This window comes from Mus caroli, unplaced genomic scaffold (genome assembly GCF_978045245.1).
Source record: "Mus caroli unplaced genomic scaffold, Mus_caroli_1 scaffold_11, whole genome shotgun sequence".
Lineage (NCBI taxonomy): Eukaryota > Metazoa > Chordata > Mammalia > Rodentia > Muridae > Mus > Mus caroli.
This window is the reverse complement of record NW_028227266.1, coordinates 64,705,112-64,725,407: the sequence shown is the minus strand read 5'-3', so window position 1 is coordinate 64,725,407 and position 20,296 is coordinate 64,705,112.

The window sequence follows — 20,296 nt, the reverse complement described above, 5'->3', positions numbered from 1 at the left end:
ATCATTATTATAACAACATAGGTTTAAACACATTATTAAAAACAGTAATGGGCATAGGAGTTTCATAAAGGACTTTAAACAGAGTAAAACTGAATCGAGAGATAGGGCATAGGGAAGGAACACCAAGTCCATGCCAGTCTCCACGATTAATTTTGTCAAGGTCTGTCATAGAGTTTTAAACTAATTTATTTTATCTGTCCTGAGCTCTGAGGTCTATACACACAATGTAATTTTTATTTGACCTCTAAATGCTTGGCCACACCCTGACTTACCTGGGCAACATTATCTGACACTATTGCTTTTGGCACTCTTGGAAAAATTTTCTTCAATAATCTTCTTGATGACTATGTGAGCAGTCTCATTTATCCATTTTGAGAACGTTTTTTCTCAGTAAAGTTTATTTCTCAGTTGATGTCAGGTCTGTCTTTTCAAGGGAGGACTAGTTTTCTTTCTTTCAGTTTTTACCATTTTATACAGGGTTTCTTTTACCAGTCTTAATTTGTCTATAACTTGATAGTCTTCAGACTGCCAGGATCATTGCTCTTTGGGATGCCTGTTTTTGGCGGTTAGATCTGCCATCTGATTTCTTTTGTTCACAGCATCTTAGGTCTTTTTCTGTAGATGTCAACAGCTCTCTTTGTCTGTATATTGTTCCATACAGTGGCAAAAGCATACCTGCTGTCAGTGTAGACTTTTATAAAGCTTGTATCAAAGCCACAAATTTAGCTTTTTAGGCTGAAGTCCCTTTAGGGAGGCTGCTGGCCTAGATCACTTGCTTTTTGTCCACCGCTGCACTGCTGTCCCCGCCTTCCGCTTACCTTAGTCAAATCTGGCAAAGCCAGAGCGGGGGCTGCAAGCAGCGCTGCCTTTATGCTGTCAAAGGCTTTTTGGTGTTCCTCAGTCCAGGTGAATGGGACTTTTTCTTTCTGCAAAAGCCCACCGTCCCCAGAAACTCACGTACTTGGCGCGGGGTGGTGGGGGTTGGGATCAGCATCACAGTCTTTTGGTACGACATAACTGAGCTTTCTTGGCTGATACCCGGTACCCCAACTCACCCAGTTCATTCAGGAGCTTCTAGGAGGGCCAGAATTTCTTCTTTGTCTTTGATGTCTCTGCCTTCAGCCAACCGCAGGGCTTGGGTTAGTGCCAAGAGTTCATGTTTTCCAGAGCATTAGTCAGCCATCGGTCAGGGGGCTGAACCACACTTTTAGGGCATGTGCCAAGTTTTGTCTCAGAGTCAGTTTATCTGCGTCCTTGACCAGAAGCCACTATGTGCAGACAAGCAGGTCATCTTACAGTCACCAGGTCTAATTTTTACAAGTATGCCACCGGTCTTTTTCAGGGTCCCAATCTCTGAGTAAGAACCTCTTTGGCAATACTTTTGTTCTCAGTCACATCTAGGAGTCCCAAAGTTAGGGACAACATTAGGGCAGTCTCAATAGCATCTAAGGCCATCCAAGGTTGTTCTTTATTTTTTATACGAAGGGCTGTTTATCTTTTTAATTCAGCAAAACCTGGAATCCACAGTCTGCAAAGGCCCGCAGTGTCCAGGAACCTTTTAAACTTGCTTTGCACTGGTCAGTGGAGGAATATGAAACACAGTCTCTTTTTAGCTGCTTTTAACAGGTAGGCCACCGGTCTCTTTTAAGGACTCAGCTTCTGTGTTAGCACCCCTTCTGCTTTTTCTTTAGTTTTAGCCACGAGCAGGTGAAGGGTTTGGTCATGAGGGGGGCTCTTCTTCTTTTTGTTAGGGCAGTCTCTCACTCAGTGCTCTTTTTCTTTAACAGATAACAGTAAACACTTTGATCTTCAGCCAAAAGCTTGCTTTTGTTGCCAGGTACTAAGTTTTCTAGCTTCCCTGACTTTTGTGACCAGCATTTCATTTCTCTTATCATTTTTTAGAAAATTTTCTGGCTCCTTATTTCTTACAGATCATTTCTAAGTGCTAGCATTATTAGCAAGTGTCACTTTGCTAGGTTCTAGTCTTTGTCATTTATCTCTCTTTGCTCCTGTTTCTTAACTGCAATGGAGATCTCATATAATGTCTCTCTTTCTATCTATATATATCTCTTTCTTGTCTTTTCTTACTTTGAATGTTATCTAATTATTACATCTATATTCTGTCACTTAACTTTTTCATAGTTCACCTCTTTTTACTGTTAACCTATTTCTTTTGAGTCTGCTGAAGCTTTGCTCTCAGTTCTTCTTTGCAGACCTCTATCCTTTTCTTAACTTCTATAACTTTTTATTACCTATTACCTAGGTCAGATTGATGGGACACTTTCAGTCCCACAGAGACGAGACCTCATCAGAGCCTGGCAGTTAGACCCATAGGTGCTCCTTACCTTGTATGTCTCCCTCACCGGAGCCCAGAACAGACTCACTGCCAACAACTCAGGGCAGTGCCTGAGAAGAGAAAACACATGGGGCAGAGAAGGGAGTGCAGTTCTCACATCAGACCACTGATATTTCAAAATGAACACAATTTTTTCTGTTAACAAGAGACAAGATACAGGGGACAGGAGAATGAGCCTCTCTCCCACCCAAGAGGCAGGCAAAGGCTGAAAACAGATCCTTTGATGTGAAGAGCCCAGCGCCGAGTCTCCGCTGTGTGCTGGAATGAATGCGGCGTAAACTCCTGGGAGTGGCAAACAAACGCTGACAGGCAGAGGCAGCAATTTAACTATTTAACTACCTGATAGATTCCTGGTGCTCTCTGCACTGTCTTTGGGGAGGGAGCACGCAGCCAGGCCGGCACAAGGGAGTGCGGGTAGACTCTGGGGGGGGGACCAAAAGAGGGACGCTGTAGTCGGCCCCTCCCCAGCTGTGGCAGGCTTCACGGTCACTCCGGGACTGGCAGGCGGGGGCCGGCAGGCCGCTGCACTCACTATCAGCATTTTACAACTCATTCGCAGGGCACAGACAGCCTCCGTTGCTGCTGTGTCTGCAGAACTCAGAACCTCAGCGCCACTGCTGCTATCAAAGCCCTACCCGCGCTGCCAAAGCCGGAAATTCTTAGCCCAGCTCTGCAATTTCAGAGCTCTTTTGAGCAGTCTGGGACTCACCAGCACTGAGTTTTTTTTTTCCTTTTAAAACCATTTCTGACAAATTCTGTCCTGACGTCAGTCCAAGTCTACAGTCGACAAAGGGTTAACACACACACACACACACAGTCTGTCATGTGGCCACAAACAAGCACACTCGTCCACGCCTGGACTTACACAACCAGCCAAACTCCACTTTCTGACGGTCGGATTCCACATTCACTCCCGCTCTGGCAGGGAGAACACTCTTTCTCTCCTTCACTCTGCCAGGCAACAGCCAGGTCTTTTTAACTGTTCTGTACCCTGGGCACTCCTTCCAGGGTCTCCCTTGGAACATCTTTTTGGGGTGCAGATTGTGAGGCCATAGACAGTCGTCCTCTCACAGCCACTGCCAGAATAAACCCACAATCTCAGAATACACAAATGCAGCAGTTCCACACCTACACACCCAGCAGATTGTCCCATTTCTAGAATAATAGCAGACACGACAAAAGCAGACACAAGACTGAGATAAAAAGAAACCAAAAACAGCGGCGACTTCCCGTCGCCCACAGGCAACTCACAGATTCAGATGGCCTTTCCAAGGCCGGCCAGCTTAGACCTTCCACCTAAGTGATGGTCTCTCGGCCTTCAGAGGGGTCCGCCAAGCGTCCTTGGCCCTCCCCTTGTCTTCCTGGGGCGTCCCCCAGGGCGATCGGACGGTGGGCACCAGATACGTCTATCTCTACCCACCCCGTGCTCTCTATTGAGACCTGCTTGGTCTCCAGTCAGATGGCCTCTCCCAGGCCCACAGTCCCGGAGCACGGTCTCTGGTGCTCGTACTGAGCACAGAGCGTCACGCAAACCCAAAACAGCGATCGCACCAAACAGCAGAACGGCCTACCTGGCCTCCAGATACAGAACACAGATACCAGACCAAAGCAGAACAGTAAATCTTACTTCTGAGTGGGTCCAGGACTTCTGGGTGGTCGCGCTGATTCCCGGCCAACGCACCAAATGAAAGACTCCAAAACTCCCAAAGGGAGGCACTTACTCAAGCCTCGGGTCAGCCGCGCACCCAAGAAGACACTGAGACCGGTACTTAAGATGTATAGAGAGTAAGATTTAATACAGCAACGACAAGAAAGCACATAAAAGCACATAAACCAGAGCCCTATAAAGCAACAGCAAGCAAAGACATGAACTAGAGCTCTGGGGTCGAAACCCACACACCCCGCATGGTGTAGAGGGGATTCGACAATTAGCCCAAACTTTTCACAAGCTTTTATAGGAGAAGGGTAAGGGGGGATGCAGGGCAGGGAAAATACAGTTTTTACGTCACTAAGAGATTCAGCCAAGGGTTTTTCCAAAGTGCTTTTGCAACCGCGTCCCACACTTTGGCCATGTACTTGATTCATTGGAACTGAGGTTTTTACTCACACCCTTATCTCAAAAATGTCCCTGGCACAGTCCTTAGTTGGGAGGGGTTGGACTGGGTTCGTTCCAGGAAACCCTTATCTCAGAAATGTCCCCGGAACAGTTTTCATTTGAGAGGGGGTCTGACTCTGGTGTGAGAGTTCAGAATGTACTCTGGGGTGAGAAGTTCTGGTGGTCAGTAATTTTCCTCTTTCAGGTTATGATGTTTGTGCAGGAATAGAAACCCTGACTAAGACAACTTCTCACTCTTTACACATTTTTATAGTTTGAAACTATGTAGCTTGGTCTGTGCATGGTGTGCATTTGAACTCGGGGCCTCCAGAAGAGCAGTGAGTGCTCTCAAGCCCCGAGTTATCTCTCCAGCCCCCTAGAAAAGGAGTTTCAATGGTAAATCCCACAATGGGGCTGGCCTGGCAGTGGGAAGCAAGCGTGGTCAAGACTGGCTAAAATGTGTCCAGCAGAAAAAAATCTCTCTTTCTCCCTTTTTAAAAAATAACTGGCAGGAATTTCATCTCTCTTTCTATGGGCTCTCTTTGTATTGGTTCCAGTGAGTGCAATGCTGCAGAGCTATGATCTGAGTGGTTTGTGTCGATAACTGTAGGCAATGCTTTGTCCCAAAGCACTGAGAAGAAGCCCTGTTAGTCCCTCAGTCTCACTTATGGTTGTAAGGCCTTGGGCAATGGGCCTAGTTTGTTTGTTAGGCTTTAGCAGTGGAAGAGTATCTTGGTGGATCAAGGCCAAGGAATGCCACAAAGTCACCATGGAACAGGTATCACAGAAGAGGTTTGTTGGGGAGGGTGCTATACAGAGGCTGCCTCTGAGCAAGGCTGGAGGAGAAAGACAGCAGGCTGTGAAGCCACTGGCTTTACAAAGGGGGGTAGCACATGAGCTTAGGGAGAATATGCCACTTGTTGAGACAGTTGGAAATATGTCGAATTTGGCTTTGTCCAGGACGTGGTACTCAACTCCATTGGATTATGCCTGACTTTCCCCTCTTTACCTCCTGTCTGCTTCCGTCCAGGGCAACTCTTACATATGGGGATCTGAGGTCAAGAAACTGTCACCTCTGACAAACAGTCCTTCCAGATAGGGTTGAGAAATTATTCAATAGCAGGCTATCAGGAGCCGATTAAATTCCCATCACCCCTATGTCTACCCCTCTTCCTTCTTCTAATGATCTTTTTGCTTGCTTCCTCTATGACCAGACAGAAGGCTGTTGCAAAGAGTGGCCAGCTGTATATGGAGGCTGCCCTTACTGGCCTAGTTTGTGTCATGTGCCACTTACACATCCTTGCTCCAATTCCCTCCTCTGTTGACAAAATGGGGCCCTTCACCTCTCCATCACAGATCTGAAGGGTTCCCAGGTGGGAAGTGGGTGAGAGCTACAAACTCTACCATTTCTTCAACCCCAGCACCTGGTGAGCATGATTAAAAACCAGAGAGAATACACCTTGACTATTCAACCCCTGGAGATAGGGGAGGTAAAAGAGGTGATTCAGTATTCCTCCAGGGTCTGAACCTCTTTAACATCCCCTCTCCTAAATGACATAAAGACCTGTCTCTTTGTCTCCTGTTTCAGACTCTGATCTTAGCCTACCACTTCTTAATGTCACCTAACTTGGCTGCTTTGGGGATTGCTGCTGTGTGTTATACCTCAAGAGGTAGGACAGGTTGTGGGAACGATAGTGATAGGTGACCAAAAGTTTGTGTGTGTGTGTGTGTGTGTGTGTGTGTGTATCTATATCTATTCTTTTTTGTTTGTTTGTTTTTCGAGACAGGGTTTCTCTGTGTAGCCCTGGCTGTCCTGGAACTCACTCTGTAGACCAGGCTGGCCTCGAACTCAGAAATCCGCCTGCCTCTGCCTCCCAAGTGCTGGGATTAAAGGCGTGCGCCACCACGCCCGGCGTTATATCTATTCTTTGAATGTGGAGCTCAGCAGCTGCTAAGCTGTGTCTGCAGGTGCCCATCCCTGGGTAGTAAGGTCTAATTTCTTTTTGACAGGTGTGCCACAGGGGCAAAGAAAGATCCCAGTTAGTGGCCTAGGACCCTGAGGGCATAACCTGATTTTTCTGTTACAGAGAGGGAGAAGAGATGGGTTAGGTCTAGAAGGTGTAGGGCTAGGGCCTAAAGGAGGGAGGGCCTGTAGGAACTTCTGAAAGGGCTTGGTGATGGATGTGAGAGGGGTTTTATGAAGGGCCAAGGAAGGGCTGTCTCATATAGGGGGCAAGGAGGGAAAGGGGGGCGATGGTGGTGGCTCAGAATCCAGGAACATTCTTTGGTATACTCCAGAAGCCTGGGGCCCTCTTTTTGGATTATCTCCAGAGAAAGCATTGTTTCTAGGAGCACTATGCCTACAGTCCCTTTCAAATCACCTTGCTTAGCACAATGAAAACATCTGAATTTTTTATTTTTCTTCACACCTTTTGAGATTACTTCCACTAAGGTTGCATCACAAGTATGAGATCCAATATCAGCCATATTTCTAATCCATTCATATATTGGTGCTGATCTTGGCCTGATCGCTTTTTACATGCAGAACTAGCATTTTGGAAAGCCAAAGATTGGTTAATACTTAGCAAGCTTCTGATTCTGACACTCTTCTATTTACAGCTGAAGTCAATCTTTGTTAAAAGAAAAAACAATCACTGAGCGCTTCCATTGGACCCTGTATAATTTTAGTAAATGGTTCCGACCCTTTTCCTGTTTCTTCAACCTTGTCCCAAGCACTGAAAGCTGCTGTACAACACAGCGCTAAGGTGGCATCGTCATACTCAATTTGCACTTGTATTTCAGCACATGAACCTTCACCTAGCAGCCGATCCTGGGAAATATTGATACTGCTGGCCCTGTTCTATCTCCTTAGCTTCTTCTTTTCAACATCTATGTCTTGGACAACCAGGATGGGACTTGATAGAGCAAATGCTGACTAAATCCACCAAACTAATGCAGCATGCGGCTGGGGCTGAAGTGTGGTCCTCAATGGATCCTCAGTGGAACTACAATATCCCCTGGGGCATTCTAGCTAGAGATTGGTTTAGAACTTGCCTCTAAATAGTTTCAGCTGTCTCTTTTATAATGGGGTCCATCCCAGGAGCAGGTCATAAAGGCAAATACCACAAGAACTTATATACAGGTACAGGAAGAGCTGCTGGGTGGTTGGTTCCAGTCCAAGCTTATTGTGGCTAACTAAACAAAGCAGTTCTGTAAATTAATTATCTTTAATACAAATATTTGCAGTGAATTAATCCAGCAGCTGTATTTCTTTACCTTTTGCTAGTTGCCAATAACCACACAGAAAAAGCAAGATTTATTTAAAACTACATCTCAATAGCTGAGCAGTTAAATTATCTACCTTATCATTCTATGCTAATCCTGCTGCCCCACAGTCCCTTCCCATGATACTCCCATATTATTATTGATCTGGCTCGTTGGGCTTCAGGTGTGTTTCTGTGACCTCTCTCTGGATTCCTTCCTCATGGCTCCAGTTCCTCCATCCTCCTGGTTCATCTGAATATCCCTCTCTCCCTCTCTTCCTCCTCTGGCTGGCAGATGTCCCACCCTACCTTCTATTCTGCCCAGCCATTAGGTAATCAGCATATATTAACAAGGCAGAGAGCCAGGCAGTAGTGGTACATGCCTTTAATCCTAGCACTTGGGAGGCAGAGGCAGGTGGATTTCTGAGTTCGAGGCCAGCCTGGTCTACAAAGTGAGTTCCTGGACATCCAGGACTATACAGAGAAACTCTGTCTCGGGGAAACAAAACCAAAACCAAAACCAAACAAAACCAAGGCAGAGAATAAATGGTAAGAACTGTTTACACAAACTTGAGACAGGAGATTCTTGGTATAAGCATTACACAATGCTGTGTCTGTAAATATGAGGGCAGAGAAATCAGCATTTGAATAACACAAGCATTAACTTTACAGTCTGCAACACCATTATCCCTCCACAGTTCTGACTGACTTCTGTTGTGATAGGTTTCCATGAGCAGGAAATGTAACTATGCAATCAGCTTGGGCATGAGAAAGTTTTTTAGTAACAGCAGTAACAATGTATGAGAAAGTTTCCTTATAACATTAGTAACAGTGCTAAGTGGCCGGCTAGACAGATACTAGTTACCTAACCCTTAACATGTTACCTAGGCCTTAACACTAACCACTACTCCAACCCACAAAGGCATTACTTTGGATAGAAAGCATCTAATCCAGTCCCTCGTGGTCCCTTCTGCCATTCTATGATTCATAACAGTAGCAAAATTAGTTATGAAGTAGCAACAAAAATAATTTTATGGTTGGAGGTCACCACAATATGAACTATATTAAAGGGAGGCAGCATTAGGAAGGTTGAGAACCATTGGCTTAAGATATATTGGAGAGATGGCTCAGTGGTTAAGAACACTCACTAACTGCTCTTCAGAGGTCCTGAGTTCAATTCCCAGCACCATATGGTAGCTTACAACCATCTGTAATGGGATCTGGCACCCTCTTCTGGTATGTCTGGAGATAGATAGCTACAATGTACTCATACATGAAATAAATAAATCTTTAAAAAACAAACAAAAAAGAGATTTTTTGTGTGTGTCTGTGGCTCCTTGTACTAGTACCTTTTTATTGGTAATCTGACTTTTAAAAAGAGAAACTTCTATCTTAATAATTTCAAAAAAAACCAACACAGAAACATCTGCGCTAGTGTCTACCAAAAACTTAATTGAGTAGCTTTTTATTGACACAGTGACTCAGAGCTCTTGGAGGTCTAAGATTGTACAGTCCAGCCCCTTTATTCTGATTTATTATCCATTTCTCTGTGGTCAGGAGGGTTACTGTTTTTCTAGGTTTGGGATGGGATTTCTTTTTTAAAATTCTTTTAAATTTTATTTATTTATTTATTTATTTATTTATTTTGGAGACAGGATACATTTGTTTGTTTGTTTGTTTTGGAGACAGGGTTTCTCTGTGTGACCCTGACTGTGGCTGGCCTTGAACTCACAGAGATCTGCCTGGCCCTGCCTTTCTTTTTTTGTTTTTGTTTGTTTGGTTTTGCTTTTGTTTTTTGAGACAGGGTTTCTCTGTATAGCCCTGGCTGTTCTGGAACTCACTTTGTAGATCAGGCTGGCCTCGAACTCAGAAATCCACCTGCTTCTGCCTCCCGAGTTCTGGGATCAAAGGCATGTGCCACCACTGTCTAGCTGTTTCTAGCCTTTCTTACTTTCTTACTTTCTCTCTCTCTCTTTCTTTTTTTTTCTAAATATATGTAGATTGATCTGTTTGTAGTGGGCCCATGTTCCATTTTTTGTTTTTAAGGATCTCTCCCTTAAACATAAGCAGTGTCAGCAGTAGGAGCTCAGAGTCAGCTTACTGGAAAGCAGCCAGCATAGTCTTTGCCTCTCTCTATGTGTGTGTGTGTGTGTGTGTGTGTGTGTTGCCTCTGCCTTTTAGTGTTTTGGTTATAGCAAACTTTTTAGGCCACTTTGATGAACCTAGATGTTTTTATTCCTGTAAAGCCCTCTATCTTTTGGAGTTTTCTGCGCATGTCTGGAGCTGATTGACAAGAGCAAAATTTAATGCCTGAGCATTTATTTATTTATTTATTTTGAGATAATGGGTCAAAAAGGATATAAAATTTGAAAGCTTTTTATAATTACTCAAGAAATGCCCCAAGATACTCTTTTGAGCCCCGAAGAACCCCAGTGGTCTTAGATAAATTAGTGGGTTTTTGAGCAGTACCCTGAATTTCAGTCATAAGGTATCAGTGGAAAGCATTCAGGGCCTGGGAACCTACACGTGTCCTAGGATCCCTTCAGGGTGTTTGGATAGAAGAGCTGCCTCAAATGACAGTAGCTTTTAGCTGGGTGGTGGTGGTGCACATCTTTAATCTGAGCACTTGGGAAGCAGAGGCAGGTAGATTTCTGAGTTTGAGGCCAGCCTGGTCTACAGACTGAGTTCCAAGACAGCCAGGGCTACACAGTGAATCCCTGTTTTGGGATGGTGGTTGTGGGAAGAGACAGTAGCTTTGAGCATCTATCTGTGTCCATGGCTGAGACCAAAAAGCTTTCCTCGGCCGGGCGTGGTGTCGCACGCCTTTAATCCCAGCACTCGGAAGGCAGAGGCAGGTGGATTTCTGAGTTCGAGGCCAGTCTGGTCTACAAAGTGAGTTCCAGGACAGCCAGGGCTATACAGAGAAACCCTGTCTCGAAAAACCAAAAATAAATAAATAAATAAATAAATAAATAAATAAATAAGCTTTCCTTGCTTCTGCCCCAGGCTGTTCCCTTTCCTCTAAAGAGTCAAGAGTCGCTGGCAAGCATGCCAGATGGGGTGGTAGGTGTGGAGGACAGATTACAGGGGGACAGTAGAAAGCAGAGAAAGGCATGTAGATCAGGAGAGGGCACAGTCGTTCTCTAGGCCATTGCCTTCGGCTCCAGCAGTTGTGGGAGCCTCCCACAATGGGAAATCAGAGGCTGCTACCTGAGTTGGTTGGAGTGTGGCAGGTTCTCAAACAGGGACCTGAGTTGGTTAGGGGTGTAGCAGGTTCTCAAACAGGGAGCCAGAGGTGGTGAAGGATGTGCAGGAGGGTTGGGGAAACTGGGAATCTCTCTATCAGGAGGCAGAGAGGTAACCACAGAGGAGAAGAAACAAGGGGTACAGATACAGAAGGGGAAATGGGTGAAGTAGAAATGGGAGAGAGGTGTTGGGGTCGATGGAGTGGGGTGGGTCAGGATGGAGGGGCCTGAGGTTGGGGAGGAGGAGGACGAATCTGGAAGAGGTGGGAGAGATGAGGAAGATGGCTTGTAGACAAGGGGTAGAGGAGCCTAGTAGACGTGGCAGGCCATTTGGCAGGAGGCCAGTCAGTGATACAGAGGTTTTTTTGTTTTTTTTTTTGTTGTTTGTTTTTGTTTTTTTTTTAATGAAAATGGGCCTTTGTCATATATGACATATTGTGAACATTTCATTGTACAAGTAAAATACCCAATAACAAGATAGCATTGATTAATTTAAAAGTCGCTGATTGCACTTAATTAATGCTGAAATAATACTCTGTATAACAGATTTTATCCATTGTAAAGTCTATAAAAATCATATCACACGTGAAATTTAACAGAGTACTGTAAGAACTTGGATAAATGTTGTATACTTTGGGATACAGAATAGTGGATGGACATGTAAATCAAACCGGGATTTTTCTGAATGATTTCACAGAAGGCATGGCAACTGTTTTTGAAAGATGGAGAAAGCAAGACTTTACCTGATTGGACAGCATGAAGACAGTGAGAGTTATGATAAATGTTACCAAGTAATATAAAAGTAGTTTACTGTATGGTAAGGGTAATGATGGGTTGGGATGAATTCCGAGAACCTTATAGAGAAAAGATAGGCCAGCTTCAGTCGCTTCCTGTACTAAGAGGAAATGGTTCTCTTTACATGAAAACCTCACTGTACCATGGAGGGATTTTGTTTTGTTTTAGAGAATAATCCCGAGGCAAACTCTTAACCAAGTGTGTGTGGGGGGGGGGGGGGGTGTTGAACAAGAGCCAACCATTTGTCAGTGAAAGGGGATGCCCAGGAATTCCTGTGACTTTAAGTCAAACTGTCTTCATAATATCTGGGTTCAAGGAACTGGTAGATGGCCTTCTCATTTTATAAGAGGGCCACTCAATAGCACAGTAAGTGGTGCAGAGCCTTTTTTTTTTTTTTTTTTTTGGATAGTGGAAACCTGTACTCCTAAAATTCAAACCCTTGGGGTTCGGGGTGGGGGGAGTTTCATGGAAGGACTGAGAGTTTAGACTCAGTGGTCCCATGTTAGGAGAAAACTTAGGTGACTCGAGAGACTAAAACATTTAACAGGACTAGCAACTCTGGCAATGCAGAGATGACTCTAGCTGTGGGAGCTAGTGACCATCTGAGGCTGGAGAGGTGACTCTAGCTGTGGGAGCTAGTGACCATCTGAGGCTGGAGATGACTCTAGCTGTGGGAGCTAGTGACCATCTGAGGCTGGAGATGACTCTAGCTGTGGGAGCTAGTGACCATCTGAGGCTGGAGATGACTCTAGCTGTGGGAGCTAGTGACCATCTGAGGCTGGAGATGACTCTAGCTGTGGGAGCTAGTGACCATCTGAGGCTGGAGATGACTCTAGCTGTGGGAGCTAGTGACCATCTGAGGCTGGAGATGACTCTAGCTGTGGGAGCTAGTGACCATCTGAGGCTGGAGATGACTCTAGCTGTGGGAGCTAGTGACCATCTGAGGCTGGAGATGACTCTAGCTGTGGGAGCTAGTGACCATCTGAGGCTGGAGATGACTCTAGCTGTGGGAGCTAGTGACCATCTGAGGCTGGAGAGGTGACTCTAGCTGTGGGAGCTAGTGACCATCTGAGGCTGGAGATGACTCTAGCTGTGGGAGCTAGTGACCATCTGAGGCTGGAGAGGTGACTCTAGCTGTGGGAGCTAGTGACCATCTGAGGCTGGAGATGACTCTAGCTGTGGGAGCTAGTGACCATCTGAGGCTGGAGAGGTGACTCTAGCTGTGGGAGCTAGTGACCATCTGAGGCTGGAGATGACTCTAGCTGTGGGAGCTAGTGACCATCTGAGGCTGGAGATGACTCTAGCTGTGGGAGCTAGTGACCATCTGAGGCTGGAGATGACTCTAGCTGTGGGAGCTAGTGACCATCTGAGGCTGGAGATGACTCTAGCTGTGGGAGCTAGTGACCATCTGAGGCTGGAGAGGTGACTCTAGCTGTGGGAGCTAGTGACCATCTGAGGCTGGAGAGATGACTCTAGCTGTGGGAGCTAGTGACCATCTGAGGCTGGAGATGACTCTAGCTGTGGGAGCTAGTGACCATCTGAGGCTGGAGATGACTCTAGCTGTGGGAGCTAGTGACCATCTGAGGCTGGAGATGACTCTAGCTGTGGGAGCTAGTGACCATCTGAGGCTGGAGATGACTCTAGCTGTGGGAGCTAGTGACCATCTGAGGCTGGAGATGACTCTAGCTGTGGGAGCTAGTGACCATCTGAGGCTGGAGATGACTCTAGCTGTGGGAGCTAGTGACCATCTGAGGCTGGAGATGACTCTAGCTGTGGGAGCTAGTGACCATCTGAGGCTGGAGATGACTCTAGCTGTGGGAGCTAGTGACCATCTGAGGCTGGAGAGGTGACTCTAGCTGTGGGAGCTAGTGACCATCTGAGGCTGGAGATGACTCTAGCTGTGGGAGCTAGTGACCATCTGAGGCTGGAGAGGTGACTCTAGCTGTGGGAGCTAGTGACCATCTGAGGCTGGAGATGACTCTAGCTGTGGGAGCTAGTGACCATCTGAGGCTGGAGAGGTGACTCTAGCTGTGGGAGCTAGTGACCATCTGAGGCTGGAGATGACTCTAGCTGTGGGAGCTAGTGACCATCTGAGGCTGGAGATGACTCTAGCTGTGGGAGCTAGTGACCATCTGAGGCTGGAGATGACTCTAGCTGTGGGAGCTAGTGACCATCTGAGGCTGGAGATGACTCTAGCTGTGGGAGCTAGTGACCATCTGAGGCTGGAGAGGTGACTCTAGCTGTGGGAGCTAGTGACCATCTGAGGCTGGAGAGATGACTCTAGCTGTGGGAGCTAGTGACCATCTGAGGCTGGAGATGACTCTAGCTGTGGGAGCTAGTGACCATCTGAGGCTGGAGAGGTGACTCTAGCTGTGGGAGCTAGTGACCATCTGAGGCTGGAGATGACTCTAGCTGTGGGAGCTAGTGACCATCTGAGGCTGGAGATGACTCTAGCTGTGGGAGCTAGTGACCATCTGAGGCTGGAGATGACTCTAGCTGTGGGAGCTAGTGACCATCTGAGGCTGGAGATGACTCTAGCTGTGGGAGCTAGTGACCATCTGAGGCTGGAGATGACTCTAGCTGTGGGAGCTAGTGACCATCTGAGGCTGGAGATGACTCTAGCTGTGGGAGCTAGTGACCATCTGAGGCTGGAGATGACTCTAGCTGTGGGAGCTAGTGACCATCTGAGGCTGGAGATGACTCTAGCTGTGGGAGCTAGTGACCATCTGAGGCTGGAGATGACTCTAGCTGTGGGAGCTAGTGACCATCTGAGGCTGGAGATGACTCTAGCTGTGGGAGCTAGTGACCATCTGAGGCTGGAGATGACTCTAGCTGTGGGAGCTAGTGACCATCTGAGGCTGGAGATGACTCTAGCTGTGGGAGCTAGTGACCATCTGAGGCTGGAGATGACTCTAGCTGTGGGAGCTAGTGACCATCTGAGGCTGGAGAGGTGACTCTAGCTGTGGGAGCTAGTGACCATCTGAGGCTGGAGATGACTCTAGCTGTGGGAGCTAGTGACCATCTGAGGCTGGAGATGACTCTAGCTGTGGGAGCTAGTGACCATCTGAGGCTGGAGATGACTCTAGCTGTGGGAGCTAGTGACCATCTGAGGCTGGAGATGACTCTAGCTGTGGGAGCTAGTGACCATCTGAGGCTGGAGATGACTCTAGCTGTGGGAGCTAGTGACCATCTGAGGCTGGAGATGACTCTAGCTGTGGGAGCTAGTGACCATCTGAGGCTGGAGATGACTCTAGCTGTGGGAGCTAGTGACCATCTGAGGCTGGAGATGACTCTAGCTGTGGGAGCTAGTGACCATCTGAGGCTGGAGATGACTCTAGCTGTGGGAGCTAGTGACCATCTGAGGCTGGAGATGACTCTAGCTGTGGGAGCTAGTGACCATCTGAGGCTGGAGAGGTGACTCTAGCTGTGGGAGCTAGTGACCATCTGAGGCTGGAGAGGTGACTCCGGGATTGGTATGACTGGAAAATTTTCATCCTGGAGAGGATAGGAAACTTTTTTGGTTTTGTTTTTCAGGAAAAAGACAAACAACAAATAATGGCATGTAGAGGGTGCCACAAACAAACAAACAGGGGACACAAAAAGAACAATGGCCTGCAGGGATTGCCACCTAGTGGTAAAATCTGGAGGAAAAAAACCCCCAGCACCCAGAAGGTACAAAACAGAAACAAAGAAGTCAAATAAACAACTACAATTACTAGGGCCAAACTTGTCCATTATTTATCTAATCATTCACACAGTTAGCCAGCCATTTACACAAAACCAAAAACAGATCTCTCATGAGAGACATAACCAGAATACAGCACCCCTCCCCTACTATTTGCACTTCAACTTAGCGTGGGAAGACTGGGAACGTTTCCTGTCCAAAAACAAATTTCCCTTCCCAAACCAGGAAGAGGGCTCCTAAAAGGATCTGAGGACCTCCCTTGGGCCTATCCCATTTTTCAGGCGTCAATGGCTCCCCTTTGGAGCCTGTCTTTATCCAGAAGGCTCCCTGTGGGGCTCATCCTCAACCGGAACCAGAAAACAGCTAGAACTAAGTTCAGAATACAGATAAACCCCCTAGGGGCATCAGAAGGACTGTGCTTTTATGTTTTAAAAACATGGCTGTCATGTGACTCAAGTGAGAGGAGTAGAGCCCTGCAACTTTTTAGGGGGCACCTCCCCTGTAGCTCCCTCTGTCCCCATGCCCACCCTGGCCCCCTGGCTAGGAAGGCCAGGAGTGAGGCAGAATCCCATGGAGCAGGGGCATCTCAGGGCACCGCCAATGGAATAACAAAAGAATGTGATTAACAAACATGCTGACTAAGCCAATTAAAAGTTTTCATTCTTTTCGTTGATGGCCAGACCAAGAGCCGGCTTGTGCATGTGAAAAGTCTCTTGGTGCCCAAGTTCAGGCAGGTATACAGTTTTTATTTATTTATTTATTTATTTATTATTATTATTTTTTTAAATTACATTTCTTTTTTTTTTAAGTTTTTTTTTTTTTAAGATGTATTTATTTATTATATGTAAGTACACTGTAGCTATCTTCAGACACACCAGAAGAGGGAGTCAGATCTCGTTACGGATGGTTGTAAGCCACCATGTGGTTGCTGGGATTTGAACTCAGGACCTTCGGAAGAGCAGTCGGGTGCTCTTATCTGCTGAGCCATCTCACCAGCCCTTATTTATTTATTTATTACATGTAAGTACACTGTAGCTGTCTTCAGACACACCAGAAGAGGGCGTTGTTACAGATGGTTGTGAGCCACCATGTGGTTGCTGGGATTTGAACTCTGGACTTTCGGAAGAGCAGTCGGGTGCTCTTACCCACTGAGCCATCTCACCAGCCCCCTCAGGTATACAGTTTTAAAAGGCAAAACCCACAGAGATATGTCAGAGCTCGATGAGTGTCATGGTAGACTGAAGGTCAGAGTAACCGTGAAACAGTCACTCCTGGAAGAACATAGTAGTTATCTTAGAAATAACTTTGCAATTATTTATGGTAGTATATCTGGACCACGGTCAAGGCCATAAAATCTCCAATGTGTTGCCAAGGCGGTTAGGACCATTGAGGAAAGGGGGATGGGGAGGGTGGAACAAGAAACAAACACAAGTCAAAGCTGGTGGCTTACCTTAGTCATTTCATGGTCGCATGACTAGCTTACCCTCCTATCCCTCCGTTTCTTCTCCTTTTTTTTTTTTTTTTTTTTGTTGTTGTTGTTGTTGGTTTCTCGCGACTGTTTTCTCTGTGTAGCCCTGGCTGCCCTGGAACTCACTATGTATACCAGACTGGCCTGGGATCAAAGGGGCGTGCCAACACCACTCAACCTAGCTGTCCTTTAAAATTTTTTTTAAAATTATGTATATGTATGTGTATGTGAACATGAGTTTAGGTATCCATGGAAACCAAAGTGGGTTATTGGATCTCGATTTGTTGGAGTTACAAGTAGTGAGAGCTGCCTGGTGTGGGTGCTGGGAAATGAACTCAGGGCCTCTGCAAGAGCAGCAAGTGCCCTTGACTACTGAACCATCTCTACATTCTTTTTGTTGTTTTTTTGTTTTTGTGTTTTTTGTTTTTTTTTTTTTTTTTCGAGACAGGGTTTCTCTGTGTAGTCCTGGCTGTCCTGGAACTCTCTCTGTAGACCAGGCTGGCCTCGAACTCAGAAATCCGCCTGCTTCTGCCTCCCAGGTGCTGGGGTTAAAGACGTGCGCCACCACGCTTGGCCATCTCTACATTCTTAAACCCTAATTTATTTGTGTAACCATAAATAACACTTGCTGTCTTCTATTCTTGAACTTCTTGGATCTCTAGGAAATCAGGTACAGGTGATTATAGCTGTTACATTGATAAAGGTACGTTCTGAAATCAAGTTCCTACCCCTTGCTTTTTGGAGGTGTGATGATTATCACATTCCAACACTGAGCCTATATAGCTGTGGAGAAAAATAATGTTTACTAAACCATGTGTCCCAAGGGGCTTCTCACACAAGTACCTTAATGCTAAAATCACATAAAATACCTTTTATTTCCCTCACTGTCTGTATTTTGGTGGTGGTGGTTTTTTTGTTTGTTTTTGAGATAGAGTTCCTCTGTGTAGAGGAACTGGCTGTCCTGGAACTCTAGACCAGGCTGGCCTCAAACTCCAGAGATCTGCCTGCTTCTCAGGCTGGGATTAAAGGCAAGCAGTGCCACAGTCTGTCTGATAAAGTACTTTTCATATAAAACATCCAGCCCTTCCCCAGGCAGGGTTTCTCTGTGTAGCACTGGCTGTCCTGGAACTTGCTCTGTAGACCAGGCTGGCCTCAAACCCACAGAGATCCACCTGCCTCTGCCTCCCAAGTGCTAGGATTAAAGGTGTGTATTACCACTGACCACCTCATATAAAACTTTTATCATGATCTTGTTTTTAGATAGGGTCTCCCTATGTAGCCTAATTCTTGAATTTGCAATACCTCCCAGCCTCCAAACCAGCCAGTTATACCCAGATAGGAAGTTGTTTTGGTGGCCATATGTGCACGTGATTTTACAGTGCACTATATAGTTAAGTCATATCTCCTGTCTGTAAACATGTTCCTTAAAGAATTACAGCTACAAAAGTTAGTTTCTAGGGGCCGGAGAGATGACTCAGTAGTTAGGATCACTGGCTGCTCTTCCAGAGGGCCAGATTCCCTGTCCGACTCTTCTCCATCAATTGCTAATTAAGAAATTGCTTTACATGCTTGTACAGCCCAATCCTATGGGGACATCTTCTCAACTGAGGCTTTTAGATTACTCCAGCTTGTGTCAGGTTGACACAAACCAGTCAGCACAATGTACATGTGTGTTCTCTTGCGTGGGCATATGTCTACATGCATGTAGAGGCCCAAGGCTGACACTGGGTCTTAAATGAACCCACGGCTTAGCCAGAGCAAGCTTGACTTGCATTTCCATCTCTGCCTTCCAAGTGCTGGAATTATATGCAGCTCACCAGGTGTTTATGTGGGTCCCGAGGTTCTCAGGTTTGTGCAGTGTTTTATTCCATGATCTACTCTCCTAGCTCAGCACACATTTCTAAAAACTGGAAGTTACACTGGGTATGGTGGCTTTTAATCTCAACACTCAGGAGGCAGAGGCAGGAAGAGTTTCAGGCCAGCCAAGGCTACATAGTGAGAAAATCCTGTCTCAAAACAAATCAACAACCTCTCTCACACTCTTCCAAAACCAAACCAAAGCAAACCAAACCAAATAACTGAAAAAAACTGGACATTATATACAGGCCTAGGTCAAAAGTCTTAAATGTTCATTGGTTAATTTTTATAAAATTCTACCAACATTATTTTTCAAATGCAAAATCTCTCTCTCTCTCTCTCTCCCCCCCACACACACACACATCTCTAGTACTTGTATACATCTCATTTGTGTGCTCCACACATTACTAGTCCGCTCAAAGGATAGTTCTCTTGTACTGTAGTCTCAGAAAGATCACACATAGTACAAAAGGCTCCCCAATGTATTCTGTCCATGTTATAATTGTCTGCACTGAGCTGGAGGAATGGCACACACTGCACTCCTAAAGTTTGGTTCTCAGCATTGAGCAACTCAACAGTTGTTTCTAACTCTAGATTCAGAGGGAATGACATTTCTTAGCATTTGTGACACACACACACAAATCTTAAAAAAAAACAACCCTAAAACATTTTTTTCTCCTGACTTTAATATTGAATTGTTACCCTCTTTTGCCCCGACAACACAACCACTTTTTTTTAAGAGCTCAAGGCTATCCTCAGCTGCATTTTTTCTTTCTTTCTTTCTTCCTTTCTTTCTTTCTTTCTTTCTTTCTTTCTTTCTTTCTTCCTTTCTTTCTTTCTTTCTTTCTTTCTTTCTTTCTTTTTCTTTCTTTCTTTCTTTCTTTCTTTCCTTTCTTTCTTTCTTTCTTTCTTTCTTTCTTTCTTTCTTTCTTTCTTTCTTTCTTCTTTCTCTCTCTCTCTCTCTCTCTCTCTCTCTCTCTCTCTCTCTCTCTCTCTCTCTCTCTCTCATGTGAGTACTTTGTTGCTGTCAAAAGAGGGCATCAGATCCTTTTACAGATGGTTGTGAGCCACCATGTGGTTGCTGGGAATTGAACCCAGGACCTCTGGAAGAGCAGTCAGTGCTCTTAACCACTGAGCCATCTCTCGAGCCTCCAACACAACCACTTTTAAGAGGATCTCACTACAGGGTCCTGGCTGGTCTTGAACTCACAGATACACCTGCCTCTGCCTTCTGTGTGGTGGGATTAATGGTGTGTGCTGTCCAGTGTCTGACCAGATAGATCTTCTGAGAAACCCTCACAATAAGTGTGCCTGCTTCCACTACCTGTGCTGTGTTCTCTCAATGAACTTTTTCTTCAGCACTTTCCTCAAACTGTCTCCTTCATCACAACCAACATCCATTTTCTTTTTCCTGTCACAGTAGGTACCGGTTAAAACTTGCAGGATTCTCCTCAGATTCTCCCTATGATGTAAGGTGGTGGTTCTTTATTGCCCCTTGTTGTCCTCCATCACCTGGTGCCAAGAAGTACTTC